This window comes from Dendrobates tinctorius, unplaced genomic scaffold (assembly GCF_039654945.1).
Source record: "Dendrobates tinctorius isolate UK_male_01 unplaced genomic scaffold, ASM3965494v1 ptg000105l, whole genome shotgun sequence".
Lineage (NCBI taxonomy): Eukaryota > Metazoa > Chordata > Amphibia > Anura > Dendrobatidae > Dendrobates > Dendrobates tinctorius.
The window spans coordinates 2,330,397-2,343,886 of record NW_027361773.1 but is presented as its reverse complement, the minus strand read 5'-3'; the positions used below and the strand labels follow the sequence as shown (position 1 = coordinate 2,343,886).

The window sequence follows — 13,490 nt, the reverse complement described above, 5'->3', positions numbered from 1 at the left end:
CTGTCTCCATGTCTTGCATTCTGCCCCATGTCTGCATTCTGCCCCCATGCATTGCATTCTGCCCCATGTCTTGCATTCTGCCTCCATGTATTGCATTCTGCCTCCATGTATTGCATTCTGCCCCCATGTATTGCATTCTGCCCCCACGTTCTGCATTCTGCTCCCATGTCCATTCTGCCCCTTGTCTCACATTCTGCCCCATGTCCATTCTGCCCCCATGTCTTGCATTCTGCCCCCAAGTCTGCATTCTGCACCCATGCCTGCATTCTGCCATGTCTTGTATTCTGCCCCCAAGTCTTGCATTCTGCCCCATGTCTTGCATTCTGCCCCATGTCTTGCATTCTGCCCCCATGTCTTGCATTCTGCCCCATCATGTCTACATTCTGCCCCATGTCTCGCATTCTGCCCCATGTTTGCATTCTGCCCCCATGTCTGCATTCCGCCTCCATGTCTCACATTCTGCCCCCATGTCTTGCATTCTACCCCATGTCTTGCATCATTTTGCCCCATGTCTTGCATTTTGTCCCCGTGTCTTCATATTTGGCCCTGTGTGTCTCCAATCCAGCCCCTTGTCTCCATATTTGCCCCTGTGTGTCTCCAATCCTGCACCCTGTCTCCATATTTGCCTGTGTGTCTCCAATCCTGCCCCCTGTCTCCATATTTGCCCGTTTGTCTCCAATCCTGCACTCTGTCTCCATATTTGCCCCAGTGTGCCTCCAATCCTGCGCCCTGTCTCCATATTTGCCTGTGTGTCTCCAATCCTGCCCCCTGTCTCCATATTTGCCCGTTTGTCTCCAATCCTGCACTCTGTCTCCGTATTTGCCCCTGTGTGTCTCCAATCCTGCGCCCTGTCTCCATATTTGCCCCTGTGTGTCTCCAATCCTGCCCCGTCTCCATATTTGCCCCTGTATGTCTCCAATCCTGCACCCTGTCTCCATATTTGCCCCTGTATGTCTCCAATCCTGCCCCCTGTCTCCATATTTGCCCCTGTCTGTCTCCAATCCTGCCCCGTGTCTCCATTCTGCCAGGGATACATACTGCCCCTTTCAAAAATAAAAACTTTCTTCTAACCTGACCTCGCTCCTGCGCTGAAGATGGAGCTGCTGCTGTGTGAGCTGAAAGGACCTGTGGTGTCGTCATCATCATGTGATCAGGGGGTGGAGCTAATCAATGCTGAAGGCCTGTGATAATGATGACGTCACCACAGGTCCTTCAGCACTTCTCTATCTTTCAGATGTCGGGCGCTGTGGCGGCTCTGCTGATGTGTGCACTGCAGGCCAGGCCGCAGCGCACACATGGGGCCTGACTGCAGCGCACAATTGGGGCCCGATGACTGGCAGCACAGGAGCGGGGCCCCTGATCTGCGGGCCCCCGTCTGTGCTGCTGTTCACTGGGCCCCATAAAGCAATAAGGGCTGTCATGCACTGATGGCGTCCTTGAGAGTGAAGTGCTTAGATAAACTTTGTTTTAAAAACCCTATTTTCACATTATGTCTATGACCATTCATATGATTTCGTAGTGACTGTCTAGTGCAGCCGACATATAAAAGTCCACACACACAGGTCACCACATACACAACAAAATCAGAACCACAGGTTAATTCTTGGGTAAAATTGTATGTGTTATTGCTGTTTTTTATATTTAAATTTTTCTTACCATGATCTATAATTTTACAACAGTCACAACTAGAGTTGAGCGACTTTGGTCGGATCGGGTTTCATGAAACAAAATTTGAGTCGGATGAAACAGGGCAAAAAAAGTCGGAGTTTCGTCCGAAACCCAACCCCAATGTAAGTAAATGGGGAATAAAAGTCGGCATTGAGCGGATCATCTCGTCGTCATGCGTTCTGCGGGGTTTACAGCTTGCCCTCCGTGTCGGTCTCCTCCTGCAGTCCGGTAAGTGTTGTGTCTTGTTGGATGGCGCCTGGCTAAAAAACGGTTCTGTGAAGAACTTCCAGTAGAGCTGTCGCTGTCGGTGTGGTAAGAGCCTGTGCATCTTTGATTGTAGTTCCCGCACCAAGAGCCCATATTGGAGGAGCCGTTCCATCTATATACTCTGTCGTGAGTGTAATCATCGGCGTCTCTTTGAAATTTGGCTCTCTTCTTATCTTGTTAGGTTTTGCGTTGCTCGTCGACAGATTTGTCGATTTTGGTTATGAGATTTTGCCAGTCAGTATAGGAGAGCATTGAACTGAAAACGAACATATTAGGTATAACTATGTACAGATAAAATCAAAAGAATTGAAGGGCCCTTGTAAATATAGCACACATTCACATACATAGAAATTGACAACATTGGGATCAGTGAAAAATCAAGGAGGGTACAATGCTGCTACTAGAGTAGACAGAGAGGACGTTTCAGGCTGTTGGCCAGAAGGATCATATTACATTACATTTGCGGAGTTATGCATTAAGACAAAGGGGGTGGTGGAGGTGAGCGGCAGATATGGAGAAGCAAAGCTGGCATAGTAAGTACTGACCTCAAATATAAGTTTCAGAGTGGGAGATAAGAAAATTATTTTCAGAGTCCCTGTTAGGGGCTGTAAGAGAATAAGACATAATGAGAAAGCGCAGAGAGATGGCAGGGATGCCAGGAGATGCTGCTATACTAACCTGATGGCTTGTGGGAAGCAGGGAAATGCGGTGACCTGGGTGTAGACCCAGACTGGCGCGGTTTATATATGCTCAGGGCCATAATGAGGCTTGAAGGAGGGGAGGTGCAGGGCGCAGGTGTCAGAGCACAAGTGTGAGGCTTGTGACGCAGGAGGAACGAGTGGCCAGGAGGAGCATGCGCTGTGGAGGGTCAGGGCAGAGGCAGAGGCTGTGAAATATCAATCGAAAGCTGACAGAATGTGCAGGATAGGTGGCGCCTGCGTAGTAGAGAGTGAAACTATGGAAAAGGAAAGGGGAACTGGAGAAGGCGATAAAATGAGAGACAGGGATGGAGGGGGAGATTTAGGGTAAGTGAAGAGGGAGAGAAGGGTGAAAATGGAAAAAGTAAAGAAAATAAAGAAGAGATGAGGGAGGGAGAAGAATAGAGAGTGTGGGAAATAATGAAGGGACAATCAAAGAGAAGGAAAAATTAGGATGAAAAAATGATGGAAGGAAGAGCAGTAGGTAGAAAGAACTGAAAAGAAAAGATAAGAGAAATAGAGAGAAGAAAAAAGGGAAGAAAAAGGGAGAAGATAGTAAGATGAAGAAAATAAAAAGTTTATTTTGGTAAATGAAATGAAGAAATAAAAAAATAAAAATAATAGACAGAAAGTAGAATGCAAAAATTGGAAAATGGAAATATATGTGAAAAATAAAAAACAAAAAATAAGTGAAAAAATATGTAAAAAATAAAAATAAAAATAAGAGTGAAAAACAAAGAAGCAAAAAATAATAAATAATAAAATGAAAATGGAGGTGAAGATCGAAAAAATAAAAAATACAGTAAAAATTATAAAAAGAAAAAATGAAGAATAAAAATTTAAAAATAAAAATAAAGATAAAAAATAATACAAATCGGGGATACTCACCCATGAGGGAGAGGAGAGAAATTATTGGATCTGAAAAATAAAGGATTAAGATAAGTGAAATAAAGGCCGCAAATCCACCACCCTAGGGGTAAAAAAGAAGGGAATAAAACAATTGATCAATAGAGTGAATATACATGCTTAGGACAAAATGCATACAACAAATAGACTTTCAAGTAGCTGTCATAGAAGCAAATCCAACTCACGGGTGAGGCCTTTGGGGGTCAGAGTCTGTAACTTATATATCCAATAGGACTCCCTGGATTTCAGGAGCTTAATGTGATTGCCGCCCCTACGTGGGCTTTTCACCTTCTCTATGACTTGAAATCTACACTCACTGGCCACTTTATTAGGTACACCTGTCCAACTGTGTGTTAAGACTTAATTTCTAATCAGCCAATCACATGGCGGCAACTCAGTGCATTTAGGCATGTAGACATGGTCAAGACAATCTCCTGCAGTTCAAACCGAGCATCAGTATGGGGAAGAAAGGTGATTTGAGTGCCTTTGAACGTGGCATGATTGTTGGTGCCAGAAGGGCTGGTCTGAGAATTTCAGAAACTGCTGATCTACTGGGATTTTCACGCACAACCATCTCTAGGGTTTACAGAGAATGGTCCGAAAAAGAAAAAAAATCCAGTGAGCGGCAGTTCTGTGGCCGGAAATGCCATGTTGATGCCAGAGGTCAGAGGAGAATGGGCAGACTGGTTCGAGCTGATAGAAAGGCAACAGTGACTCAAATTGCCACCCGTTACAACCAAGGTAGGCAGAAGAGCATCTCTGAACGCACAGTGCGTCGAACTTTGAGGCAGATGGGCTACAGCAGCAGAAGACCACACTGGGTACCACTCCTCTCAGCTAAGAACAGGAAACTGAGGCTACAATTTGCACAAGCTCATCGAAATTGGACAGTAGAAGATTGGAAAAACGTTGCCTGGTCTGATGAGTCTCAATTTCTGCTGCGACATTCGGATGGTAGGGTCAGAATTTGGCGTAAACAACATGAAAGCATGGATCCATCCTGCCTTGTATCAACGGTTCAGGCTGGTGGTGGTGGTGTCATGGTGTGGGGAATTTTTTCTGGGCACTCTTTGGGCCCCTTGGTACCAATTGAGCATCGTTGCAACGCCACAGCCTACCTGAGTATTGTTGCTGACCATGTCCATCCCTTTATGACCACAATGTACCCAACATCTGATGGCTACTTTCAGCAGGATAATGCGCCATGTCATAAAGCTCGAATCATCTCAGATTGGTTTCTTGAACATGACAATGAGTTTACTGTACTCAAATGGCCTCCTCAGTCACCAGATCTCAATCCAATAGAGCATCTTTGGGATGTGGTGGAACGGGAGATTCGCATCAGGGATGTGCAGCCGACAAATCTGCGCCAACTGTGTGATGCCATCATGTCAATATGGTCCAAAATCTCTGAGGAATGCTTCCAGCACCTTGTTGAATCTCTGCCACGAAGAATTGAGGCAGTTCTGAAGGCAAAAGGGGGTCCAACCCCTTACTAGCATGGTGTACCTAATAAAGTGGCCAGTGAGTGTAAGTTGGGACACTGAGTGGTTTGCGTTAATAAAATGATGTGGAATTGGGAGCCTGGTTTTTTTGCATCGAATGGTCGATTTGTGACTGGCAATTCAATTGCGCATGTGTTGGGTAGTTTTGCCTACGTAAAGTAGGCCACAGGGGCACTTGATTAGGTATACTACATAGTTTGTGTCACAAGTGAAGAACCCTCTAACGACGTATCATTTGCCAGTGTGTGGGTGTGCTATGTCGCTCCCTTTGATCACATTAGAGCAACAGGCGCAACCGAGACAGGGGAAGGTGCCCTTGCGTTCAGTTCCAAGAAAGGTTTGTTTTGGTTTTTTAGTTAGACTAATGTCGGCTCTGACCAACTCATCTTTGATGTTTTAGGGTCGGTGTTTGCACATAAGTGCTGGTGTTCTAAAGGCCTCAATGTTAGGATATGACTTTGGTAGGATGGACCAGTGCTTTCTGAAGATGTGATAAAATTTGGGCATTACAGGGTGGTGGGTGTGTACAAAGGTAACTCTTTCCCCATTAGGTTGAGACAATTGTGGAAGACGGGGTTCAAGGGCTCGGTGTGCTTCCAATTCAAGGAGTTTTGTGGGATATTGTCTTTCCTTAAATTTGTTGGTCATTTCATTGAGGCGGATAGGAGCAAGGATGGGATCTGAGACAATCCTTGTCACTTGTGTAAACTGAGCGGGGCAGGCTATTTTTGGTGGAGGTAGGATGACAGCTTGTATAATGGAGGAGGTTGTTGGAGTCTGTAGGTTTGATGTAGAGGTCAGTGGAAAGTGATCCAGTGCTAGTCTTGATTACCAGTGTATCAAGAAAAGAAATCTGGGAGAGATTCCAGTTCAGAGTGAACTGTAGTTCAGGTCTGACTGAGTTGAGATGTTCTGTGAAGGAATGTAGAGCTTCAAGGGTGCCCGTCCATAAACAAAAAATGTCGTTGATTTAGCATAACCAACATTTACTGTATGACATGAAGAGGGCATTGTTATAGACATGAGAGCATTCAAAGTCATTCAAGTAGGCATTAGCTTAGGCGGGTGCTACGTTCGCACCCATTGCGGTCCCACGCAGCTGAAGGTAAAATTGGTCCCCGAAGAGAAAAAAATTCTCATTCAGAATGATGGAAAGGAGGTCGATACAAAACTGAATAGAATTGTGGGAGAGATCAAAAGAGTCAAGAAGTGTTTTAGTGGCCTTGATCCCGAGATCATGGTCAATGGAAGTGTATAGACTTTTGACGTCTAGAGTAACTAAGATACATTCTGGGGGAATATTGACAATTTGGCTAATATTAGTGAGGAAGTGAATTGTGTCTAGAACAAAAGATCTGGTAGTTTTTGTAAGTGGGGTCAAGATTTTTTCAAGAAAAATGGAAATCGGAGATAAGATGGAGTCCGTGGAGGCAACAATTGGATGGCCAGGTTTATGTAAGGATTTGTGGATTTTTGGTAATGTGCAAAACACTGGGGTGACTGGGTTGGGGTTTTTTAGAAATGTGATGGTTTTTGAATCCACAATTTTCAAAGTCAGATGCCTATTCAGGAAAAAGACCTATGGTTAGGTCGAAACGTAACCATACAGAGTACACTTCTGGGATTTACTGCGGTGTTACACTATTTGTTGAATTGAAAAATAACAAATAAAAATTACAAAAATTACAAAGATTCTTCAATAAGACTAAGTCATTTTTGAGTGCGACTGTCTATTTAGTGACTATTGCTTGTGGATTTTCCACGCTCAGTCAGCACCTATCTAAATAGCAAGAGCGCGCATCCTTTTCTTCTATGTTGATTTTTATATTTCGGCCGCACTAGACAGTCACTGCAAAATCATATGAATGGTCATAGACATAATGTGAAAATAGGGTTTTTAAAACAAAGTTTATCTAAGCACATCACTCTTATACATAACAAAAACTTTGAGTGTATAAAGGTCACACCAATAGAACAAATACCTGCAGCAATGAGAAACAGAAAAGCAGCTCTTAATGCCAAAGATTCCTATTGGATATACAGACTTGGCAGTCTGTACCCTGATGGACTGAATGAGATCTCTGATCTCATATAGATCAATCAATAGATTCCCCCTTTGTCTTGTTTTTCCTTTTTTTAATTTCTTTGGAAGGGAGGGAGAAAAAAGGAAGAAAAAAAAACACTTTTTTAAAAAAATTTTTGTTATTTATTTATGTTACAGAAAGAGAAGAAATTCGAAGTGCACCTGAAGAAACAGAGGAATGGAAGCATGTGACCAAGAGAAGCTGGAGGATCGGGAGGCAGTCAGCACCCATACTGCTCAGGAACCACTACCAGGCTCTCACGCAGGAGAGCGATGAAGAAATACATCAGGATAAGACTTTGCCCACAAACAGCAACCTTGTACGCTTTCAGAATCCTCCTGGATGGAGAAAGAAAAATGTTGTGAAGAAGAAACGGAGAGTGCTGGTCATGTTTCATTCCCTGTTGAGAGGAAAAGTGGCCGCTATCTTCAGACAGGATATAACTTCAAGAGAAATGTGCTGTCTTCCAGGAGCAAAAATTAAAGATGTGTCTGACAGGATATCAGGACTCTTCAGACCTACAGATGACTACCCAATCCTGCTAATAGATGTGGGGACAAATGACACAGCAAGAAACAACCTGGAAACCATTTGCAGTGACTTTGAAAACTTAGGCAAGAAAGTGAAAGGACTGGGAGCAGAGGTGGTCTTCTCTTCCATCCTCCCAGTGGATGGCCATGGAACCAGGAGGTGGAATAAGATTCTGCAGGTGAAGAACTGGCTATGTCGATGGTGCCGTCAGCAAGGATTTGGATTTCTGGATCACGGAGTGAATTACCTATACAATGGACTACTTGCTAGACATGGGGAGCGCCTTACGAAGACTGGAAAACATGTATTTGGAAGCCACCTTGCTACACTCATCAGGAAAGCTTTAAACTACAACAATGTGGGAAGGGAAGCAAAAGGCCAGAAAAAGCCATACACCTGGCAAATGCTATTGAGAACTCTGATATTAGAAGTGGGAGGAAAGAACAAAGACAAAAAAATAAAAATAATAAAAATATTGGAGAACGAGAAACCAATCACAAACTAAAATGTTTCTATACTAATGCACAAAGCATGGGCAACAAACAAGGAGAACTGGAACTACTAACACAGGAAAAGAAATATGATGTCATTGGAATCACTGAAACTTGGTGGGACGATACACATGATTGTAATACAAGACTAGAAGGATACAACTTATTTGCAAGAAACAGACTTGATAAACGAGGAGGAGGTGTTGCATTGTATGTTAGAAACGCGTACATCTGCACAGAGATTGAAGCTTCAGAGACTGGGAGTTCTGTGGAAACTGTTTGGGTAAGAATACAAGGACAGAACAATGGAAAGGACAACATTTGAGGCATTTACTACAGGCCGCCTGTGCAAGCTGAAGATATGCATGAACTCTTTATTCATCAAATGGCCAAGTTCTCCAAAAAATATGACATAGTTGTCATAGGAAATTTCAACTATCCAGACATTTGTTAAGAATCTCTCTCAGGCAAAACTAACAGGTCAAGGAAATTCTTATCCTCTCTTGCTGACAACTTTATCTTCCAAAAGGTAGGGGAGAAAACAAGGGGATCTACTACCTTAGATCTAATCCTTATAAACAGGGAGGAAATGGTTGAGGAGGTAAAAGTGGCTGGGATCCTAGGAGGTAGTGACCATGCTATTTTAGAATTTTGGATAAGTAGAGGAGGAAGACCTGTGAAGTCTCAGACTTCAAGGTTACACTTCAGAAAGGCAGATTTTAAGGGATTCAGAAAGAGAATTGGAGGGATCCAATGGCTGGATATCCTTAAAGACAAAAATGTCCAGGAAGGATGGGAAATCTTGAAAAATGAAATTCTCAAAGCACAATTGTTAACAATTCCGAAAAGAGGGAAGAATGGAAAGTATTTAAGGAAACCAGGATGGATGAACACAGAACTTAAGCACATGCTAAAAAGTAAGAAAGAAATGTTTATAAAATGGAAAGAGGGAGGCATATCTAAAGAAGAATATAATGCTGTCTGCAGAACCTGCAGGGCACAAATCAGATTACTAAAGCTGACAATGAATTGAGGCTTGCAAGAGACGTCAAAAGCAGACCTGAATTAACAAGCATTTCTCACCTACTGTGTCCCCCCATTTCCTTGTAGATTGTAAGCTTGCGAGCAGGGACCTCACTCCTAATGTCACTGTTTGAATTGTCTTAACTTGTATTGAATTTATTGTCTGTACATGTCCCCGCTTAATTGTAAAGTGCTGCGGAATATGTTGGCGCTATATAAATAAAAATTATTATTAAATTATTATAAAAGCAATAATAAAGGATTTTGGGGATATGTCAAAAGTAAAAGAAAAGTCAAAGATGCTATAGGATTTTTACAGGATGAAAATGATGAAATGGTAAGACAGGATGTTGAGAAGGCCGAACTTTTAAATTCCTATTTTGCATCTGTTTTCTCTCAGAAAGGAAATGCAGCATCAACTGTTCTTCACTGTTCTATTAAGGGAATAGAATAATCCAGGATATCTATAAACAGAAAGATAGTGAGGAAACACTTAGCTAACCTAAATGAATTCAAGTCTCCAGGTCCAGATGAATTACACCCCAGAGTACTGAAGGAGATAGCAGAAGAAATTTATTTTTGAACCCCTCTCCATAATCTTTGAAAATTCTTGGAGAACAGGAGAAGTCCAAGAAGACTTGAGAAGAGCAAATGTTGTTCCTATCTTCAAAAAGGGGTAGAAGGTGGACCCAGGCAACTATAGGCCGGTGAGTCTGACTTTTATACCAGGAAAGATCTTTGAACAAATTATTAAACAACATGTATGTCTGTATCTGGATAAGAATGAAGGGATTAAACAGAGTCATCATGGGTTTGTAACTAATAAGTCATGTCAGGCTAACTTAATTTCCTTCTATGACGTATCACTGATTGGGTGGATCAGGAAAATGCTGTAGATATAGTATATCATGACTTCAGCAAAGTATCTCACACAATCCTTATTGAAAAAATGACTAGTATGGAATGGGCAAGGCAACTGTTAGGTGGATTCATAACTGGCTTAGTGATTGGACCCAAAGAGTGGTCGTAAATGGCTGCACAACTAGTTGGAAGAATGTCTCAAGTGGGGTACCACAGGGCTCTGTCCTGGGCCCTGTATTGTTCAACATCTTTATCAATGATTTAGATGAAGGAAGTGAGGGTAAACTGATTAAATTTGCTGATGACACAAAGCTAGGAGGGATAGCTAATACTAGAGAAGCAAGAGGGAGGATTCAAAAAGATATAAATAAACTGGAGCAGTGGGCAGAAACTAACAGAATGTTTTTTAACAGGGAAAAATGCAAAGTACTACATCTGGGCAATAAAAATGAATAAAGCATATACAGAATGTGAAGAGTAGGGTTAAGCAACATCACATGTGAAAAAGACTTGGGTATACTAATAGACCACAGACTGAATATGAGTCAACAGTGTGATGCAGCAGCAAAAAAGGCAAATGCAATTCTAGGATGTATTAACAGAAGCATACAGTCTAGATCACGTGAAGTCATTATTTCCCTCTACTCCTCTTTGGTCAGACCTCATCTTGAATACTGTGTCCAGTTTTGGGCACCACATTTTAAAAAAGACATCAACAAACTGGAGCAAGTTCAGAAAAGAGCGACCAGAATGGTGACCGGTCTGCAAACCCTGTCTTATGAGAAAAGGTTGCAGGATTTGGGAATGTTTAGCTTGCAGAAGAGAAGACTGAGAGGAGACTTATTAGCTGTCTACAAATATCTCAAGGGCTGTCACATTGTAGAAGGATCATCTTTATTCTCATTTGCACAAGGAAAGACTAGAAGCAATGGGATGCAACTGAATGGGAGGAGACACAGATTAGATATTAGAAAAAACTTTTTGACAGTTAGAGTGATCAATGAGTGGAACAGGCTGCCACGAGAAGTGGTGAGTTCTCCTTCAATGGAAGTCTTCAAACAGAGGCTGGACAGACATCTGTCTGGGATGATTTAGCAAATCCTGCTTTGAGCAGGGGGTTGGACCAGATGGCCCAGGAGGTCCCTTCCAACTCTACGATTCTATGATTCTATGATTCTATGATCTTTAGTACCTGCAGTGCTTCTAGTTTACCACCTGACCGCTTGCACCAAGAGAAGTGAGGTGTTTAATCAGGCATATGAACAGGGTTGTTTTTTTTTTTTGTGGAACATGTACAATGACATGTCTGATTGCCTAAAATTTACAGATATACTGCTTTAACCCTGAAGGAGGGATGATGTTATTTATTATGCGTGCACAACATTCTTTTATTGGGGATGAAGTTACAATATATGTACTTTAACTGCTAAAGAGTTTGATAATTAGTGACTGGTTCCTCAGTTATTATAACCACACCCATTAGTAAGGAAAATGGGGTATAAATAGCTTACAACAAAATCATCTTTTATACACCTGATGAAGGCCTACACGGCTGAAACGCGTTGTGTTTTTTATAACAAAAAATGTTTTAATGTTTTTATTGTTTTTTAAAAAATTTTGCATTTTACTTAGCCAATAAGATATCATCTGACTTAACATCAGAGATACTCAGTTCTTTGGCTTTATAACCTTCTTCCTCCAAATTGGGTTAAAGATCCTCTGAAGGAAGTGCCCTGAAACTTCTTTATTTGTTGTATGGTACGAATGATTATGTTCTTGGCGTTTTCCAGGTTTGGAGCAGTAAAGGCATGCTTGCAGTGGTGCCATCCTTTACAAGGCTTCTGACTGGTGGGTGATGTTGATTTGTAAGACTGAGCCACATGAATTAAGCAAGCAATGGCACGAACAAGCGAGTTCCAGGTTGAAAACCTGCTGAAATGGTGGGATTTCAGGTAATTGTCTGAAGCCACCATTAGAAGAACGGATACCTGAGGGCGGATTTCTTCATCTGCTTCTGGGTCTACCAGTTCAAAGGTGTCAGATTTTTCACTGTAAGGCGTTGAACGGTATAGGAATTCAGGACCCGTAAACCAGGTTGTGTCCTTAAGTTGTCTTGATTCAACAGATCTAGTTGCATGGTCCGCAGGATTGTGGTGTGTGGACACATATCGCCACTGTTTAGTGCAAGTGGACCTCATGATCCTTAGCACCCAATTGCTGACGTAAACATAAAAGTGTTGAGTTTCATTGCAAATGTACCCAAGCACTACCTTGCTGTCTGAGTAGAATTCAACGTCCTTGATTTCCAGGTCCATTTCCGTCGAGATAAGTTCAGCTAACTCTACTGCTAGCACAGCCGCACAGAGTTCCAGTCTGGGTATAGTGTGCTCCTGGTGCAAACATATATTCCCATAATATATGTTTATGGGAATATATGTTCACATTATTTAAAGTTTAAAGTTTTTTCCCTAGTCCTTTGGACTTGATCAGTTTTGTGATATAGTGTGTTCCTGGACTGGCGCTAGTCTTGTCCAGCTCATAACAAGCCTTACATGGCATTGTTCTTTAATGTCAAGGCCCCTTTACATTTAGCGATGCACCAGCGATCCGACCAGCGATCCGACCTGGTCAGGATCGCTGGTGAATCGCTAAATGATTGCTAGTGAGCTGTCACACAGGCAGACCTCACAGCGATGCAGCAGCTACGCAGCGCACGATACTGTCCTTTCACACACAGCGATCCTGACGTCCTCCCGCCCGCCTCCACGCATCGCTCGTCGTCACAGCAGGAAGCCGAGCAGGAAGCTGATGACGAGAAATGGAGCCGGACATTCTCGCACGATCAGCGATGGACAGCGGGGGAGCCGGTCGGAGGGAAGTATCACACATAGCGATATCGCTAGCGATATCGCTATAACGTCACAAAATCGGTGACGTTACAGAGATATCGCTAGCGATATCGCTATGTGTAAAACCCCCTTCAGTAGTCTTCAGATAAGCTACTGCTACAATTGCTTTGGTTGAGGCATCGCAGAAGATACAGAGCCTTTGCATCTTGACTTCTGTTGATGGTATGGAAGCGTATGGTCGTGCCACATAAAGATTTGACAAGGCCTCCAAAGATTTCTTCCATCTTACCCACAAATCTCTCTTTTCTATGGGAAGCGGATCATCCCATTCAGACATCTCTTGGGTGAAGTCTCTCAACACCATTTTACCTTGGATAGTTACAGGGGTTACAAATCCTAGAGGATCGTACAGGCTGTTTTTCTTCCTCGTTGATCCGAAAGATAAATGCATCTCTCTTCAAATCCCAGAGCAATCCAAGGTTCCGTTGCATGGGAAGGGAGTCTGTGTTTAAATCTAAGTCTTTCAGATCAGTTGAGTAATCTTGAGAGGGAAAAGCTGCCATCATTTTTTGGCTGTTGGAAGCAATTTTGTGCAGCCTCAAATTGG

At 42.6% G+C, this 13,490-nt stretch overlaps 1 long non-coding RNA gene across 3 annotated transcripts in view; it reads right to left on the bottom strand.

Annotated features, from left to right (window-relative positions):
* Positions 1-1,600: 1,600 nt before the first annotated feature.
* The window catches only part of LOC141100482 (uncharacterized), a 102,350-nt gene continuing 90,460 nt past the window's right edge, over positions 1,601-13,490 (bottom strand). The window contains exons 3-6 of one of the 3 annotated variants that reach the window (XR_012234705.1): positions 3,522-3,551; positions 2,614-3,127; positions 2,481-2,540; positions 1,601-2,191 (exon numbers count right to left, since the gene is read on the bottom strand). This is a non-coding gene — a long non-coding RNA (uncharacterized lncRNA). Of the gene's footprint in view, positions 3,128-3,521; positions 3,552-13,490 lie in introns of all 3 variants that reach the window. The other 2 variants (XR_012234704.1, XR_012234703.1) reach the window with 2 other exon arrangements.